The sequence below is a fragment of the Sorex araneus genome, chromosome 1, assembly GCF_027595985.1.
Source record: "Sorex araneus isolate mSorAra2 chromosome 1, mSorAra2.pri, whole genome shotgun sequence".
In the NCBI taxonomy this organism is placed as follows: Eukaryota; Metazoa; Chordata; class Mammalia; order Eulipotyphla; family Soricidae; genus Sorex; species Sorex araneus.
This window is the reverse complement of record NC_073302.1, coordinates 143,995,897-144,015,248: the sequence shown is the minus strand read 5'-3', so window position 1 is coordinate 144,015,248 and position 19,352 is coordinate 143,995,897.

Here is a 19,352-nt window from a genome sequence, read left to right as displayed (position 1 = left end):
GTTTTATGCAGTTAAACATTGCTTAGTCTACAGCTTGGGGAAGGTTCTGAGTTTCATATTCTTCAATTGTGAAATGAAGGGGTTTAGCAGCAGGAAGAAAGAATGTCAGCTGTCAATGTCCAAATAAACAGAAATTTATAAGAGGTTGCAGCTTAGTGAGAGGTAGACAAGACTCTGAAAGTTAATATCTTAGAAAAATTCAGGATGTGAAATGACCCCATAGTACTATTTCTAATCTTTTTATTTTTAGAATAAAAAGTTGGAAGTAAGTTGTGATTTCAAAGCTCCTCACTTATCTACTGACATATATTATTGAATCTGGAAGAACATATGTACAAACTTCGAACAGTTTTTAGTCTTGTCTGAATATTTGAGTTACTATTAGTCCTAGGGGCTTACTTCTGGCTCTGTGCTCAGAGATGACTCCTGTTGGAGCTCAGGGAACCATATGTGGTGCCAAGGATTGAACTTAGGTCAGCTGCATGTAAGGCAAGTGCCTTACCTGCTGTACTATCTCTCCAATCCTGTTACTACAAGAGCTTTTAAATACATAAGTGATTATATTTCTACCTGTAGATCCTCATTCATTTGGCTCTATAGCTTATTGGATCTAATTTGCTATTAACAAAGAAAACCAACAAAAACTCCACAAGGATACATTTCATAGGTAGCTATAATCCATTAAAATTTATTTTAATAATACGTTGTGGAGATAGAGTGAACAGAGGAAACAATTAGATGGAATAAAGTGAAATAAATAACTCAATGTAAATGATGTAGGTGATATAATTTGCATCAGGAGACCAATTGAAAGAGATGTTAAAAGAACCCAAAGAATAAACTCACTTTGCTTTTTGAACCAAGTGAGATGAGGTTGGCCTTTAAGGCTGGTGGTATTGAATTCAGCAGATAAGATGTGTTGCTTAAATGCAAAGACTAATGACTGAGAAGGGGAAAAGTAAACCTCTTGGTATAATTAAACAGTGTTTGCATATTAGAAAGAATAAAGTTATTATGCTGCAAATTCATAGTGGAATAGCTGTCAGGAAATTCTTATAACTTCTTAAATAGTAAAGTAATGAGATAGAGACCAGGATATGTTAGTGGTGAGTTTGTGACTCACATGCAGGAGCTCCTTTATTCACCAGCACAAAAATCAACTAACTAAACAAATAATCAAATAATATATAAGTTGTATTTTAGTATAGTCATTTTATGTAAAGGTGGTGAAGAGAGTGGTAAAACATACACACACACACACAGAGTCCAGAGCACTGTAACACTATTCAGGTATTGTATCACTGTATCACTGTCATCCCATTGTTCATCGATTTGTTAGAGCAGGCACCAGTAACATCTTCATTCATCCCTGTTGCATGCTAGTGTGGCCCGATGGCGTATTGGGCCATCCTGATCTTTCAGGATCAGGGGAATGAGGACTATTGTTGTTACTATTTTTGGCATATCGAGTACTTCATGGGTAGCTTGCCAGGCTTTGCCGTGCGGGTAGGATACTTTCAGTAGCTTGCCAGACTCTCCCAGAAGGACAAAGACTTTTGGGGCGGTTTCTAATCGCCTTTACAGGTGTTCCCAGTTTTTGGTCTTTTTGGTCAACTGGCATGTTGTAACGATTTGCACACTGACAAACATGCACCTGGGCAGCACCTGGGACATCTGTGGCCTCAGGTTGATCTTGAGGTTGATGGAATGTGCCCGGGTGTTGTTGAGGAGCTGGCAGTGCAGGACCCTATCTCCGAGGGTCTGTGCCAGGTCCAACACCTGCGCCAAGTCTCAGGTCACGGTGGGGGTTTGCTGACAACACCCTACAGTGCATGAGTCATTGCAAACACGGCCGCCATGGCTCTTTGTCTAATGGTGCTGCGGCATGTGCTGTGGTTTCTCCGTGGTTTCTCTGTATTAAAATGTTGAAATAAAATAGATGGACTTTAGCGAAAGAAGTGAGCAATGGGGAAAGGCAGGCATCATATGATTTCTTTTGTATATGCAGATAAAGAAACAAATGAACAAACACAATGAAACAAAAACAGAACATTTAGCCTATAGGAACACAATAGAAGTTACCAAAATGGAATAGGAAAAGGAATGGACTGGGTAAAATGGGTCAAAGCGGTCTCAATGGTGATGAATGGAAATTTGATTTCTCTTGGTGTATATGATGTAATATATGCATGTTCACATGTAAACCTGAATTCTTGCAGCTTCAATAAATGTAGAAGTCAGTAAAGCTTCAATGAAAAATTTTAAATGAGGCCCAGAGAGATAGAACATCAGGTAAGGCACTTCCCTTGCTCACATTGATCTTGATGTTGGGTTCTATCCTCTGGTGCACCATATGGTCCCTTGCATCTCTCCAGGAATAATCTTTGAGCATTGAGACAAGAGTAAGTCCTGAATACAGACAGGTGTGGCTTCAAAACAAACAACATTAATTATCTTAAAGCTAATTAAAAATATTTTGCACACTAAAAGAAACAGTGGGGTGAAAGGCAGCCTTGGGAATAGTAGAAAATATTTGCAATTTCATATGTCCACTAATCTTTTATATATCCTTTTCAGTGAAGTTCTGTTTCCATTTATTAGTGTGGCTATTGGTTTTTAAAATCTTTTTGCAAATGTATTTTATCTTGCATATTAGCTCTTTATCTGATGTACGGTGTGCAAATATTTTTTCTTATTCAGTAGGGTGCCTTTCTATTTTAGCCTGGGTTTCTTTTTGTGTGCAAAAACTTTTAAACTTTTCCATTTAATTTTCCATGTAAAAGTATTTCTACTTTAAAATTTATTTATTTGTTTATTTATTTATGTATTTATTTTAAATACTTCTACTTTAAATGATAGTCCCATTTGTTTAGTTTTGCTCTTGCTATCTTTGTTAATGGAGTCAAGTTATTGAAGAAACTTTAAAGGCCATTTTCTGGAATGTTCTGCCTGTATTTTCCTCAGTGAATTTTGTATATTATGGTTTAATGTTGAGTTTTTTAATGAACCTTGAATTAATTTTTGTGTGTGGTGCAGATACAAATCCAGTTTCAATTTTTTTTACATGTGGCTCTCCACCTATTCCAACACCATTTGTTAAATTTTTTTTTGCTCTACTTCATGTGTCCAGATCTTTATCATAGATGATGTCCATAAATGCAAATCAAAGTGACGATGATATATCATCTCATACAGTGAGAATGTTGTGTATATTAAAGACTGGAAACAACCAATAATGGCCGGGATCTGATAAAAAAAGGAACCCTTATTCACTTGAACTGAGAAGCAGGAACAATTGCCTAATGGCTTAAAGCAGTATTTTTCAAATATTAACGTGCACGGGAATAATTTAAAATGTCATCTAAATTAAATTGTCATGTTGTACTCCTCGGATATCTGATGTGGTGTATCTATAGTGAATCCTGAGAGAAGTTTTGTTTTGTTTTTGTTGTGGGCTTTAGACCACACCAGCATTGCTCAGGGCTTACTCCTGGCTTTGTGTTTAGGTATCACTCCTGGTGGGATTCAGGGATCATATGAGGTTCTGAGAATCAAATAAACATTAGCCATGTGTAAAGCAAGCACCTTACTTGCTGTACTATTGCTTCAGACCCTGCGTATAAACTTTTAGCAATGGGAAATGAAAAACAGCCTAAAGATCTGTTATATAATATCATTTCTATAGATAACAATTATGCATACTTAAAATTGTCTCAATTACAAGACATAAGATAGGTCAGATGTTATTTGTTCTTCACATATAAAAATGGAATAAACTTACGCACACTTCACTTGCTCTCACCTCAGAGAGTCTTTTACTCCCAACAGAACTGAAACAAGTGAGAATATGCTGCCTATTATCAAGAAAAATCACTTAAGCCCACTACCTCTTTATATTAAAGTTGCCAAGGAAAGTACAATTGGGTCACAAACTGGATGGAAGAGTACATCAAATGACCCAAGACCTATTTTTAGGAGGTCCATGGGGTTAAACGACTATATTCATAATCATATTTTTCCAAATATATGTATTAAAGAAAATTTGAAATAAGATTGAAAGGCATAGAAAGGAGTGTATCTCATACACAATTACCAATTGTGAATAAATTTTAATGTTTATCTCCCTTTCCATTTCTATTTATTACCATCACGTTTTTACATTTAAGATTATACTATTCAAAATCTGTAGCTTAAACTTCCCCCTTGTGAATATTTGATTGAAATCTTAAATATTTTCAAGATAATATTTTTATGTGACTGTATTGTAAGTTATTTTGCCATATCTGTGATTTTGGCTACTTAATTTATCTTGAATTTATTTTCCTTTTGCTAATTCATTACAATGACTACATCTTACCCAAATCACTTTCAAAAGTTTTGATTATTTTTCTGAATATATTCCTAAAAGTGTATCTGTAAGTCTAGATGTTTTGCCAAATTTTAGATGTTTGATTCTAATTGCAAAATTATCTTTCAGAAAGATCAGGCTAATTTATTTTCAATTAGATAATTTGAAGTATTTGTCTTGGTAAAGGTAGTTTCTATACCTAACACTTCCAGTTAAAAAAAGAAGCAAAGAGAAATATATTTTCATTTCATGATAAAAGAAAATTGAGGCATCCATTTTTGGGGTTACTAATTTATCTGATGCCTTATAGTTGAAAACATAGTTGAAATCAGCTTCCTAAAAAGTCAAATAATAGATAAAATGAGAGTTTGTGGATTTTTTGTTGTTGTTTTTGGGTTCAAGACCACGGCTGACAGTACTTAGGGCTTATTCCTGCTTCTGTGCTCAAGGACCACTTTCAAAGGTGCTTGGGTGATACTGTGAATTGCCAGGGACCTAAAGGGGGTTGGTTGTATGCAGGGCAACCTATTCTATAGTTATTCTTATATTGTCATTCAAGTCTTAGGTTTGTATATTTTTGAGCCTTTATTTAAAATCAAAGTTAAGGTTTTTATTAGCTCATGGAAAGTTTTGATATTCTGATTTTTCATGAATTTGATCACTTTTTAATTTAATTGGAAATTTTGCTCTTCTGTTTTTGTCAAGTTTCTTTACCAAGTCAGATTCAAATACTCATTGTCCTGAAATTGTTTCTGATTTCCCTTAATTTGGCAATTGTTCTGTCACTTTTCAATCTATAAATGGCACATTATTTGTTGTTTTACTTTTCAACATAACATAGCTCATTTTATCTATATATACCATCCGTGATATTTAATTACCTTTCAGACACAGATCTGGTGTCTTGAGTATTTTGTAGTTCTCTGGGGATGAGTCTGCTGATTGGTTTGCATCATGATTGTTTGAAACCAAACTAGGTTCTATTTGTCTTGTGTCTTTTACACTTCCTAATACACCAGTGAGCATAAATAAATATATACATATGATAAACAAATAGAATCTGTATGGATTAAGTATATATGGATTAAGTATAAAAGGATTCCTCAAAATTTATGTGCTTTGAAGCCAGAGAGATAGTGCCACAGGTAAGGTGCTTGGTTTTATCCCTGGCAATCTATCTGATTCCCTAAGCACAGCCAAAAGTAATTCCTAAGTGCAGAGCCAAGAGTAACCCCTGAGCATTGTTGGGTGTGGCCTCAAGAAAACAAACAAGCAAATAAAATTATGTGCTTCTTCTTCCTTGTAATAATCTCATCAGGAAAGAAGGCAGTGGGTCCGTCCCACTCACCACCCTCCCCTCGTTTGGTATCTAGGTCTTTGGATTCCTAATTGCCTGAGTAGTTCTTATCTCAGAGGGCCTTCTACCTTGGTGATGCTGGCTGGCTGCATGAGCACTTTCAATAAAACTAAAACTAAAACAAAACATTAAAGGACTTGTGTGACCTATTTTTTAAAGGCAATTAAAATAAGCATGTATTTTATGGGAAGAATAAACCAATCTTTATTTTCAATGTTGAAAGGAGGAAATAAGATTCTACCTGGGCTTATCCCCCAGTAATGAGAGGTGGAAAGAGTCATAGACCTTTTGGGAGGTACAGAGTCCTGAGCCCACAAAGATATTGCAACTAGTGTGGGGTGGATTGTATGGGGATGCTATTGAGGACAGAGCTATGGTATTATAGATATTATAGACAGGCAAAGCCTCCCCAGGCCAGATTTGGCCTGACAGTGAGTACAGCTGCCAGTTGCCCATCAACAAATAGAGTAGTTGGCTTGGACCACAGATGGTGCAACAGCTTGGACAGATGGTGAGAGACTGGTGTTTCACAGTGGCATCATGTGGCCCCAAGGAGCAAATCGCTATGGTGGCAGCCTCAGACACAGTCTCTTCTCTGTCCAAAAAGCTGGAAGACTGGAAGGTCAGTTTCATCAATCTAGTTTGGTCCTTCTTTGGAGGATGAAACCAGCCCAAATTGACAGACCTTAGTCTTTCTGCCAATTTTTAGTAAGCGTGGATCAAATTATTTTTATTAATTAAAAAATGCAAATTATGATGATATAACATGCACCTTGCATGTTCCAAGGTAATTATCTCTCATATAGTTATAACAATTTTTTTCTAGTCACACCCGCTGGGTCCCTCCCAAGTTGAAGAGGTTTTTATATAGACTTATGAATTACTCTTGCCTAATAAGGCTTTTGCTTGTAGGAGGAATGATACAGCCTCCAGTTGCATTTTCAGTTTGGGAATGTGTAGGTTTCTGGAGTTATTCTGAAGCTTTAATATCTTTAAATTATTGTTGTGGACCTTAGTTCTCTTTTTCTCTGTATGATGTAATAATACAGAGAATGCATGTGAAGCTGTGTCACCATGCCAACTGTGGTGTATAATTTTCACTAACAATGTGTTGTGGGGGTGTCTTAGGAAGTATTCTCTGACTTTACATTTAACATTAAAAATATGCCTGAAAGCTAGCTTTTGTTTCAGAGCAGCTGTTTAGCTTTCGTTTAAATTACTTTTGAAATACATTTTCTTGTTGAATATCTTCAAATTACATTTCAGATGTAAAAATCATGGAAGGTAGATTCAGCCTTTATAAGTATCCTCCCATCAAGCCTCACTCATTTTTCCATTCTCCAGTGAAATAAATGAGGTTCTCTATGAATTGCTGATTAGAAAGGGTGAAACTAGAATCTATAATAAGGAGTATGGTACAAAGGGTTAAATGGTTTTCTCCTCTTTTAGTCCATAAACTAATGGACTATAGGATTATTGGGGAGACACATTGTTGGACACCTTTACATTTTCAATGTACCCACATAATGCTCTTATTTATGAAATAAGTAAGTAGTATGAGAATAATAAAGGAAGAATTTTATTTGTTCACAGTGTATAAATGTGCACCCCTCTCCATACACACACACAAGAGAGAGATTGAAACCAACCAAATCCAGTTATGGATTCTTATCAAGGGGAAATACACAAAACTGGCTATCTGGGGCATCCACACCAGCTACATTCATATGGCACTCAGTGATATTAGCTCTCTATGTAAGTACCAAAATGCCCTTATTCTGTAAAACCATTAAGCTGGCTATTCTCCATTCTCTGCTTAACCCACTTCCTATTTTCTGCTCTGTGAGTTAGAGTTCCTTGCCTTATTTTACTAAGTTTATTCAATAAGAAATTCCTACTGCAGATAATAGAGCCAAAGTTGAGAGTAAGGAATTTATAGATCTTTGGCCTTCACTGTGTTATGTGTTGGGAGTGATCTTTCTTTCTGAAATAATTAACTCTGGCAGTTCTGATATTGGTTTCACTTTCTCTCCTGTAGTTCTTTCAGGCCTGAAGGTGGAACAATTACCCCGATGTGGTCCAGAAGTACATTTTGTACCTTGAATGTTCTTACACTTGTGTGAATAATAGACCCTGTATTAATTTACTTTCGAAATTCCAGCTGCATGTTTCTATCTTTCTAGGGCACTGGATGCTAAAACATTATTTTAACCTCATATACTAAGCTGGTTATTTGGAAATACTGATTACTAGAACCACTTTGAATTTATAGCTTTTTTCCAGGTTGCTTACTAGACAGTTAGTTGTAAATTTATCAGAGACTAAATAGTATACCATTAATCTTAGTTGTGTTAAGCTTGAAGAGAGTGAAGCTTTAACAAAAATGATGTAGACCTACCAAATTAACTCGACCTCTGGTTCCTTATGAAAGTACCACAGGTATTCCCTGCTTTGTGAAAGTTTGAGTTATATCAATTTTCTTTTCCTAATGACCTATATGAATACAGCAGATCCTTAAATAATGTTCTTTCCTCAGTGTTTTCTTATACATTGATGAGAAGAATAAGAAAAAAAAACATATTCTCTGGCCCAGATCACTGAATTTAGAATTGGTGTTTTCTCTAGTTACTCTGGTTTCCTCCCATGTCCCTAAAATGTTCATTTTGAGTTCATTGTCTTGTTAAAATTTCAGTGTGAGAGTGTGTGTGTTTGTGTGTGTGTGAGAGAGAGAGAAAGAGAGAGATTGAGAGTAATAGAGGGAGAGAAAGAGAGAGCAAGAGCAAGCGAGTCTTGCAATGAAAGGGAATAAAGGCATTGCTGTAAAAAACTAAAGCTCACTGAGGGGCGCACGCACTCGCGGGCTCTCTGGGCGGCTCTGTCTCACCGCCCGCTTTTGGTGCCCCGGAACCGGAACCGCTGTGTGTGCTGTCGGTCAAGGGCAGGCGACGGAAGGAAGAAGGCCAGACTGGTCGCTTGATCAGTTTATTTCATTCTCTCTCTCTCTGCTTCTCTCCCGGCTCTCAGTCTCTCTCAGGATCTGTGGATCTGGCCCCTGTGAATCTGGTCCCCCAACCCACTCTTACAGCCTAGTTAAATCTCCCCAGCATGAGGGGGTTGGGGCGTACACATAGGAGTGGTCACCATCAATAGGGTAAGGTTCCTTTCCCTTAGGGGGATGCTTCTCCTAGGACTTAATTCTCTTTCAGCAGGAGGATCCACCCAAGGGCGGAGTCCCATGAATGTGTTTCTCTTCTCAGCCAGCAAACATATAAGAATTCATAATATTAATTATTTTGTATGGACACAAAAGAGATGCATTAAAGCTTATAGAATTGCTCTCCTGGGGCCATCTCAATCTCAGACTACAGTGCTCAGGCCAGATCAGTCTTTCTTATCCCTGGCAGGGTCCTAGTTTCATAATTACTATTGGATTATGACAGCATTTGTCTATGATCAAGCTCTTAACTTATAGTTAAGAATTAGGCACTTTGGCAGGCCCATCTCTATGCCAGGGTAGCATATAACTCACCGCTTGCCCTGGATCCTTCCCATCCCTCGTCGGGACCCTGCTTTTGGGGTGCTAGGAACTGAGGGCAACTGAGGCTTAAGTGGAGAAAGCAGATGCCCGGGAGGGAATAATATTCGAGGCCAATTAATTCCCAAGTTATAAAAACATAATATTGTCTTCTTGTGTCTATACAAAACAGACATAGCTTTAAAGTAAATTATTCAAAAGGCACAAGAGGAGAAAGGCAATATTAACTTATATAATATAAATTCAGTATCCTAGGAAGTTCTGACCTTACAAATTAGCAGAGTCAGATTAAGGGAAAGCCTCGGATTTACTCTTTTGGGGAAGAGAGCATGGAGAAGTGATTATAGCTAAACAAAGGGATGGGAGAGAGTCGGGAACACCTTGATGGGTGAGACTGGGGTAAGCCTAAACTCCGGGGAAAACCGGGACAAGCTACTTGTGGCAAGGAGGGAAAGGACAAAGTAATGTCATCCTACAGCATCTTGTTCAGGATTCTCATCTACCTGTAGCCTGGGCTTCCTGGAAAGACTGGCCTACACTAAGAGGGCTGGGAAATGAAGAATGGATGTGTAAAACAGAAAAGTTGTTAAATATTTGATGAGTCTTGGGTTCTTATTTAGAAGTGGGTGATGTTCTTGTGACAAGAAACATTCCATAAAAATCTGATTATTTATATTAATTAGCCTTTTTTACATCAGGATCCTCCACAAGCTGTATTACAATTCACCACCAGGATCTCACCATTCTACAAGGAAGTAATCATCGATGTAAAGAGGGGTTTGGCAAGGCAATACGATTTCACCAAAACTCTTCAGTGCCTCCCTTGAGAATGTCATGTGATGACTGGAATGAGAAGGAGTGGGAGTGAAGATAGACGGTCAGCAACTACACCACCTCCACTTCTCTGATGACATCATTCTAATAACACCAAACATTAGCCAATTGGCACAAATGTTGTCCGACTTCAAGCACATGTGTGGAAAGGTGGGACTGCAGCTGAATCTCACCAAGACAATGTTCATGAAAAACAAACTAGTCCTGACATTCCATTTGCTCTCAATGGAAGGAACATCTCCGAATGTAGCAGCTATGTGTACCTGGGTCGAGAATTCAACATGAGGAAAAACTTGGCGCCAAAACAGTGCAGGAGGAAGAGAGTAGCGTGGAACACCTTCAAGAGCATTGAAGAAGTGGTTAAGAGGACAAAGAACCTCTGGCTCTGGGCACATCTTTTCGACTCCACCGTTCTTCCTGCACTAACATATGCCTCAGACACCTGGGCCCTATGAAAGCAAGACAAGAACACTATTTAGGTATTCCAAAGAGGAATCAAAAGAGCTATGCTTGGAGTATCACATTTCACTCAAGTGAGAGAAGGAATCTGGAGTTCCAAACTCTGTCAATGGTCAAGAATCAGGGATGCTGTCTCATTTGCCAAGGCGTCGAAAATCAGATGGGCCTGACATATAATGCGATTTAGCGATGACTGCTGGACTAGAGCTGTTACTGAATGGATTCCATGGGACATCAAAAGGCCCCGTGGCTGTCCACCTACAAGATGGTCAGACTTCTTCGTCAAAACCCTGAACGAACTGTTTGAGGCTATTAATGCTCCTGGAGTGAGCAGATACAATTGGGCTACACTAGCACGTTACAGGGATGAATGGAGATGTTACTGGCGCCCGCTCAAGCAAATCAAAGATCAACATGATAAGTGACAAGTAACAAATGAGCCTGTGGTAAAATTGGTTTTGCTATACATCATTTTGCTTAAAGTTATAGTTCCAAGTTTGTAAGACATTTCTAATAACATTGAGACCTTATTACACCTATTTTTATTAACTGAAAGAAATCCAAAGGGGATTTTCTGGGATTTTTGCTTTAATGTTATCATCATCAACATCATCATCATCATCATCATCATCATCATTGATCGTCGATTTTCTTGAGCAGTCTCAGTAACGTCTCCATTTGTCCTAGCCCTGAGATTTTAGAAGCTTTAATGTTAAAAGGCAAAAACCAAAAATAACATGCAGATTTCTTTTTCTTATTTTTTTTTTACAATAGTCTTAACACATCAGAACTCACTCCATAGGTGACAGTGACCCTGCTGAGATCTTTAATTGTTTGTATAGGTTGTGTCTGTAGCATATTATCCCTGCTTTTACTAGAGAGATTTTAGGAATTTTTTGTTTATTTGTTTGATTTTGAACCTCACCCAGCCATGCTCTGGGATTACTACTGGCTCTGCATTCAGGGATCACTGTTGGTGGACTTCAGCCCACATGTGGTGCTGGGGTAGCATCCTGGTAACCACATATAAAGCAAGTGCTTACCTGCTGAACTATGTCTCCATTTTTTTTAGATTTTAGTTTTTATCTATAATTTGATATGTCTTGGTCAGTTAATTTTTGGGCCTAAGGACACTTTATTAAAAATTATATATTACACCATTTTATGTCATTTATATAATTTATACTACACGGAAGATTTCACATGAGTGTTTTACTTTTGTTTAATCCGAAGACTGTACTTATCCAGCAAGCCTTGCCCTAATATTTTATTCTGGGTCAAATTCAGATCTAGACTTACATCCAAGGAAAAAGTCAACAAATAGTAGTGGTCATTTTGTTTTAGTGTTTTAAAAGTTTTGCTTTTTCAATGTAAATGGTGGGAAAGAGAAGTTGTTGAGGATTAAGGGCCATGTGTTTTCTTTTAAAAAAAATAACTTTCATTTTTTTAATTGAATAAGACTGGAGCGATAGTACAGCAGTTAGGACATTTGCCTTGCACACGGCCAACCTGGATTCGATTCCTTCATCCCTCTCGGAGAGCCCAGCAAGCTACTGAAAGTATCCCGCCCGCATGGCAGAGCCTAGCAAGCTACCTGTGGCGTATTCGATATTCCAGAAACAGTAACAAGTCTCACAATGGAGACATAACTGATGTTCAGTTGAGCAAATCGATGAACAAGAGGAGGACAGTGCTACAGAGCTACAGTTTATTGAATCACAGTGATATTCATAGTTACAAAGTTGTTCATGGTTGGTTTCAGTCATATAATGTTCCCAAACTCATCTCTTCACCAGTGTACATTTCCCACCACCAGTGTCCCCAGTTTCCCTTTCGTACCAGGCACTTCTGTCTGTCTCTGTCTCTGTCTCTTTCTTTTTATCATGTCTTTTCACACATTTGTTGTTCAGGATATAAAGAAAGCTAATTTCTTTTCTCTCTCATTTATTTATTTATTTATTTATTTATTTATTTATTTTGCTTTTTGGGTCACACCTGGAGATGCACAACGGTTACTCTTGGCTATGCACTCAGGAATCACTCTTGGCAGTGCTCAGGGGACCATATGGGATGCTGGGAATCAAACCCCAATTGGCCGCATGCAAGGATATGCCCTATCCTCTGTGCTATCGCTCCAGTCCTGGAAGTCAATTTCTTTCTTTCTTTTTTTTTTTTTTTACTTTTTGGGTCACACCTAGCGATTCACAGGGTTACTCCTGGCTCGGCACTCAGGAATTACTCCTGGCTGTGCTCAGGGGACCATATGGGATGCTGGGAATCGAACCCGGGTCGACCGAGTGCAAGGCAAACGCCCTACCCACTGTGCTATTGCTCCAGCCCCTGGAAGTCAATTTCTTGAGCACTTATGTATGAGTTGTCCACAGAAGCTAACTGATCATGAATTTCCAAATAAATCTTTTTTCATTAGTTGGAAAATAATGTCAAATGCCCTGCTACTCCTTATTTACCAGAAGTTCATAGAATGTATATTTTTTATATGTAAATTTATTTATTGAATAACTGTGAGAGCAGTTACAAAGCTTTCAGGTTTAAGTCTCGTGCACATTTTCCACCACCAAAAACCCCAGTATGCCCCTCATCCCACACCCTCCTCCTACCATCTGTGTGGCAGATGATTTACACATTACTCTCTCTCTCTACTTTGATTACATTCAATATTTCGGACACCATATATGGAATGTAGATTAAAGGATATTAAGACCATATTACTTTTAGATGCTGTGAAATAGGTTTGTGAGTTGTGGGACAAAATAGAGTCTGCTTCTACTGTGTAATTTTTACACTTTTTTTGGCCAAGAACCTTTACACAACTGGGTTTTATGTGTTTTTGTTGACCCACCTTTGGAGACATTGTTAAAAATAGCCCTTAATACTTTAGTTTTGTATTTACCGCAGTGTTGTTGAGATCTTGCTGTTTATATTTCACCAATTTTCTGTATAATGACTCATGGGAAGCATGTTTTTAAGGATTTAGTGCTAGGAATATTTACTATTTTTTTAGCAAGTAGTATCCATTTTTCAATTTCAGTTTATGTACAATATTGTGTAAGTTTTAGAAATACCACTTGATGCTTCATATTTCTATTGTAAGATGGTTTCCATAGTAGCACAGATAACACTTCTATCAAAATCAGCTCATTTAAAACAATCTTATTGACATTGTGGGCCACATTACTACATTTTTTTCATGTTGTCTTCTAGAAAATTCAGAGTCTAGTTCAAGGTTTATTACTACAAAATAAAATATAAACATAATACTTTTTTGTCTTATCTTATTTTTATTTCCTTTTTCTTTTTCCAAAACTATTGAACTTGTTTTTCTTTCTATTCTATTGTAGGTGTCTTTTAAAGAGACTTTAAATTATCAACACAATAATGCTAAAAACTTACAAATAACAAGAAAATAGGGAAATTTTGTTATGTGTTTTAAATGAGAAAACTTTTTACGCGTACAATATCTAAAATAAAAAACCTCAAATCCCAATCCCAAACCCAAACAAATAACACTGGCTAACATATAAAATATTTAAATCATTTACTATTTTACATAATTGCATAGCAAGAAAGTAGAAGAAGATTGCCTTTTCTTGTCTAATTAATTCAAACTGGCTTATGTGATTTGATCCAGACTAGATTAGGAAAAATCTCCTAAATATATGGCATAAATGTTTGGATTCTATTTTCTTTTTCTCCCTCAAAGTACAACTTTTTAATTAAAGCACACATATATTTTCACAAAGGGAAATGTTATGCTTTCAAGTTTTTAAAATCAATTTATTGAATCACCATGAATTACAAAATTACTCATGGTTGCCTTTCAGGGGTACAATGTTCATGCACCCATCTCTTCAACAGTGTCCACTTCCCTCCACCTGTGGCCCCACTTTAATTCCCACATTTTATTATTATTTTTTAATAATGTAGGAGTACTCTATTTATTCAGCCATTGATTTAGCTGATTGAATTGGGCACGAACTCCACATTACTTTTTTTAAAAAAATTCTATTCTCAATGTTAATTGTATTTTATTATTATTATTTCCCCTCACCCGTTTTTTGATTCACCATGAGATACAGTTACAAAGCTTTCATATTTGAGCTTCTGTCATATAATCAGCAAATACCCATCTATCCCTTCACCAGTGCATATTTTCCACCACCAAAATCCCCAGTATTCCTTCCCCACCTGCATTCCAACTCTTCCCCCGCCTGTGTGGCAGAAAATTTCCCCTGTACTCTCTCTACTTCGGTTACATTTGATATTTTAACACCAGTCTCACCACCACTCAAACCTGGCAAAAAGGCGATGCTGGATGATTTGTTTGGTATTGCTGTTATGGATAGAATATAATGTCCAGAAAACTCTGTTATTCTCATCTGGGATCTTTAGTTTATAGTCTCTGGGTCTTGTCCATTGATGAGGTTACATGGAGCTGAGGGGTACTTTGTGGGTGTGACTGCCAAGTTTCTGGAAAACTGGGGACCTGGGGGAAGGAGGCCCAGTCCCGTTCTGAGCGGGCTTGGAGATCTCAGTCACAGGTTCCTGCATACCTAGATTTTCCTACCAGTCCACTCTCTGGTGAGGTTCATCCCGTCTTGGGTGAGGCTCATCCCCTCTTGGGTGAGGCTCGTCCGAGTGTGTGGAGAGTGGCCTTGTGCATGGCAGTGGTTAGGTTCTGGAGGTTTTCAGCTGCTGGGGTTCTGCTTGGGGCAGGGAGGGAAACTCAATCCAGCCCCCTCTGAGGTGCCCAGGTGAAGACAGTCTGGCGTGGAGTCAGGACATTCTATGGCGTTCTCTTCCAGGAGCTTTAGTTTATAGTCTCTGGGTCTTGGCCATTGATGAGATTACATGGCACTTGGGGCAGTTTGTGGGTGTGACTGCCAAATACTGGAAAACTGGGAATGTTGGGGGAGGAGGCCCAGTGCTGATTCAAGGGAGCCTGGAGTTCTCAGTCCTGGGTTCCCACCTACCACTGTGCTACAGGCCTTTACAGGCTTACCTGCTGGTGGCACCATACCCCCACTTCCACAGTTTTTATCTTTTTCTTTTTTCCTTTTAGGCCCTGTGGTTTGCAATATTGTTGCTGATATGGTTATCATGCATATCATTTTACCTCATTTCAGAGCCCAGTCCTTGTTCAGAGTGACCATTCCCTTTATCATTGTCATAGTGGTCCCTTTCCTGACTTATATCCCATTCACTCTTCCCCCCTACCCAAAGTGGTAAGCTTCCTTCTGAGAACCAGTTTTCCTGCCCTTGGTTCCTGTTGTCTTTGGTATTAGTTATTCCCCTACTATGCTTATTTATATCCCACAAATAAGTTAGATCCTTCTGAAACTGTCTCTCTCTCTCTCTTTCATTCATTTCACTCAGCATGAAACTCTCCAGAGCCATCCATGTATCAACAAACTTCAGTATTCCATGTTTTCTAATACCTGTGTAGTATCCACTGTAACTATGTACCATTTTCTTTATCTGGTCATCTGTTTTAGGGCACATGTGTTGCTTCTTTATTTCGGCAATTGTGAATAGTGCTGCAGTCTATATAAGAGTACTAGACATCTGTAGATGTTTTTTCTGCATTGTATTTTTTGGTTTCCTAGGATATATTCACAGAAGTGAGATTTCAGGGGGGTATGAAAACTCAATTTCTAGTTTTTGAGGAATGCCCAAATTGGTTTCCCAAAAGACTGGACAAGTCAACATTCCCATCATCAGTGAATCAGGGTCCCTTTTCCCCAGGATCCATGCCAACACTGGTTGGTGTTCTCTGTGCTGGTTGGTGTTCCAGTGTTTGATGTGAGGTGATATTGTTGTTTTTCATTTAAATTTCCCTGATGATTAAGATATAGAACATTTTTTATATTCTTTGGCTCTTTCTATTTTTTCTTTGAGGAAGCTTCTGATCATATCTTTTCTCCATTTTTGATGAATTTGTTTTCTTTTTTGTTTCTTTTGTTTTGTTTTCTGAAGTTCTATCAGTGCTTTATATAACTCGTATTTAATCCTTTATTAAATGAGTGGTAGACAAATAATTTTTCCCAGTATGCGGGCTGTCTTTGAATTCTAGTCTTCATTAGGTGCAGAAGCTTCTTGATTTTCTGTAGTCTCATTTATTTCTCTTTGTTTCCAGTTGCTTTGTTAGTGGTATTTTATCCTCAAAGATGCCTCTAGCTTCAGTGTCATGAAAAATTCTGCCTTTATTTTCCTCTATGTACCTTAAGGATTCAGATTTGATATCAAAGTCTTCAATCCATTTTGATGTGGATTTTGTGCCCAGCATTAGAAAGAGGTTTGAGTTCAATTTTTTTTTATATTTAGCTGACCAGTTTTCCTGGCACCACTTGTTGAGGAGACTTTTCTTGCTTTACTTCATACTTTTTGCTTCTTTTTAGAAGATTGATTAATATTCTACTTATTTAGACTAGTTTAGATTAACTAACTTCCTATACTTGAAAGTCTACCTCTGGATTTTAAAGTGTATTCTGTTGATCTGAGGATCTGTATTTAAATCAGTACCATGCTTTTTTAATTACTACTACTCTACTACTCTGTAGTACAGTTCAAAGTTGGTGATAAGTGACAACTTCCTTCTTTTTTTTCCAGAGGATTGCTTTGGCTCTGTGTGTGTGTGTTTGTGTCTGTCTGTGTGTATGTTGTTCTATATAAATATCAGAATGTCTGATCTGCTTCTTTGATAAATTCCATGGGTGTCTTTATAGGGACTGCATTAAATTTGTATAATGTTTTGGGAATATTGCCATTTTGATGATGTTAATCCTCCCAATTCATGAACAGGGTGTGTGTTTGGAAACACGCACATCCTTGTGTGTTCTTTTATTTATTTTTATTTATTTATAGTTTTATTTGTATAGATCTTTCACTTCTTTATTTAAGCTGATCTTCTGAGGCACAATTGTGAATGGAATTGTTATTCTTTTATATCTCTCTTCTATTTCATGGTTTACATATAGTAAAACCATGGAAATTTGCATGTTAACTTTTTAAAAATTATTATTTTTTTAATTTTAATTTTATTTTTTATTTTTTAATTGAGTTACAGTGAGAACAGTTACAGGGCTTTTAGGATCGAGTCTCAGTCATACTATGCTCAAACATCCACCCCTTCACCAGTGCACATGTTCCACCACCAATAACCCCAGCATACCCCCTCCTCCCACTCCCCCTCTGCCTGTGTGGCAGATGATTTTCACTTCACTCCTTCCTTACTTTGATTACATTCAATTTTCAACAGGAAAATCACTATCATTATTTGGAGTTTTCCCTCCAACAGTCAGACCTGTAGGAATGGCATCATTAGATTGTATGTTTTCTATTCTTGGTAACAAAGAGCATATGATGTTGCACGGTCTTGAAAGCAGCAGCCCATATTTGGAATTCTGGTATTAAGTTCAGAGGTATGCATGTTAACTTTGTAGCCTGACATTTTACTATACAAATATTCTGTTTCTAAGAACTCTTTTGGTAGAATCTTTAGGATTTTCTAAATATTGCATCATGTCATTAGCAATAGTGAGATCTTGGCTTCTTCCTTTTCTATCTGGATGCCCTTAATATCTTTTTCTTGCCCAATTTCTATAGTGAGTGCTTCCAGTATTATTGAGTAGAAGTGGTGAGTGCTGGCAACATTTGACATTTTCTTTTTACTGATAAACAATTATTAGGAAATATTGCATTTATAACAGGAGAAAAGGAGTGGCTTTATAAAGAAGTTATTGGGATTAATGGAAAATGAGTTGATAGAAATTTTTGCTATAATCTTAATTTTTTTAACATGGCAATATGCTCATTAAAAAAATTAATCAATTTAATCATATGAGGCATTGTCATAGTTAAAAGAGTTATCCTACCTGGAAATGATATTTATCACTCCTAACAGTATATTTTAAATTAGTAGAACAATGATTAGAATCAAATTCTATTTTAATTTTTCCTTACTTAAACATTTTATTTTTAGGGTCTTTAGAACATTGCTTAGAGGTCCTGGGGGTACTCCCACTGATATGTGACTGGATGGGCTCATGATTAAATTTGTGATATTAGGGGTTTCCAGGGCCACACACCCAGGGGTTATTTTGACTAGAAGTGGCATGCGGTGTTGCTGTACTGGAAATTGTTAGGTACATAAAATCCTATAAGCAAAGTTCTCGAATTAACCTTTAGACATACTTGACTAGAATTTAAATTTGCGACATGCATTTTTTTAAGGTTCTGAATATCTGATTTTAAAAAATGTAAAATGAAGGAAATTATAATCAGCTAACAAATGACTAAATGGTTTTATTACTGAGTCCTGAAAAATTACACATTAAACATCCAGCCAAAGATTAAACTTATTAGATGAATGAAACATGGAAAGTTCTCAATAATTTATGTTCTTTATTTGTTGGATATTTTTCTGTAAATATTCAAGTTTTTAGACTCTAAAGTCTAACAGAATTTTACAATAGGGCCACCAACAAATCTAGAGGGAAACAGTTAAGGCTTCAAGTATAAAATCAAACCTCAGTTCCATAAGTTTAATAAAGCAGCTCTTATGGTGTCTTCACATTTCACATATGGAAGGGGAGGTTAGCAGCAGTTTTTCCACTTCATTTTCCTCTGTGGACCTTTCTCATTATATCTTCTCACAAACATCTGCTTTACTCAGGGCTATGAAGCATGACTAGGATACCAAAAATAATAATATTTTCCTCTGGTCGAAATCTAAAATGGTTGGATAGGGAGGACCTAGCAAATAATCATATGGGAATGTTGAACTTCAAAGACAGGAAATT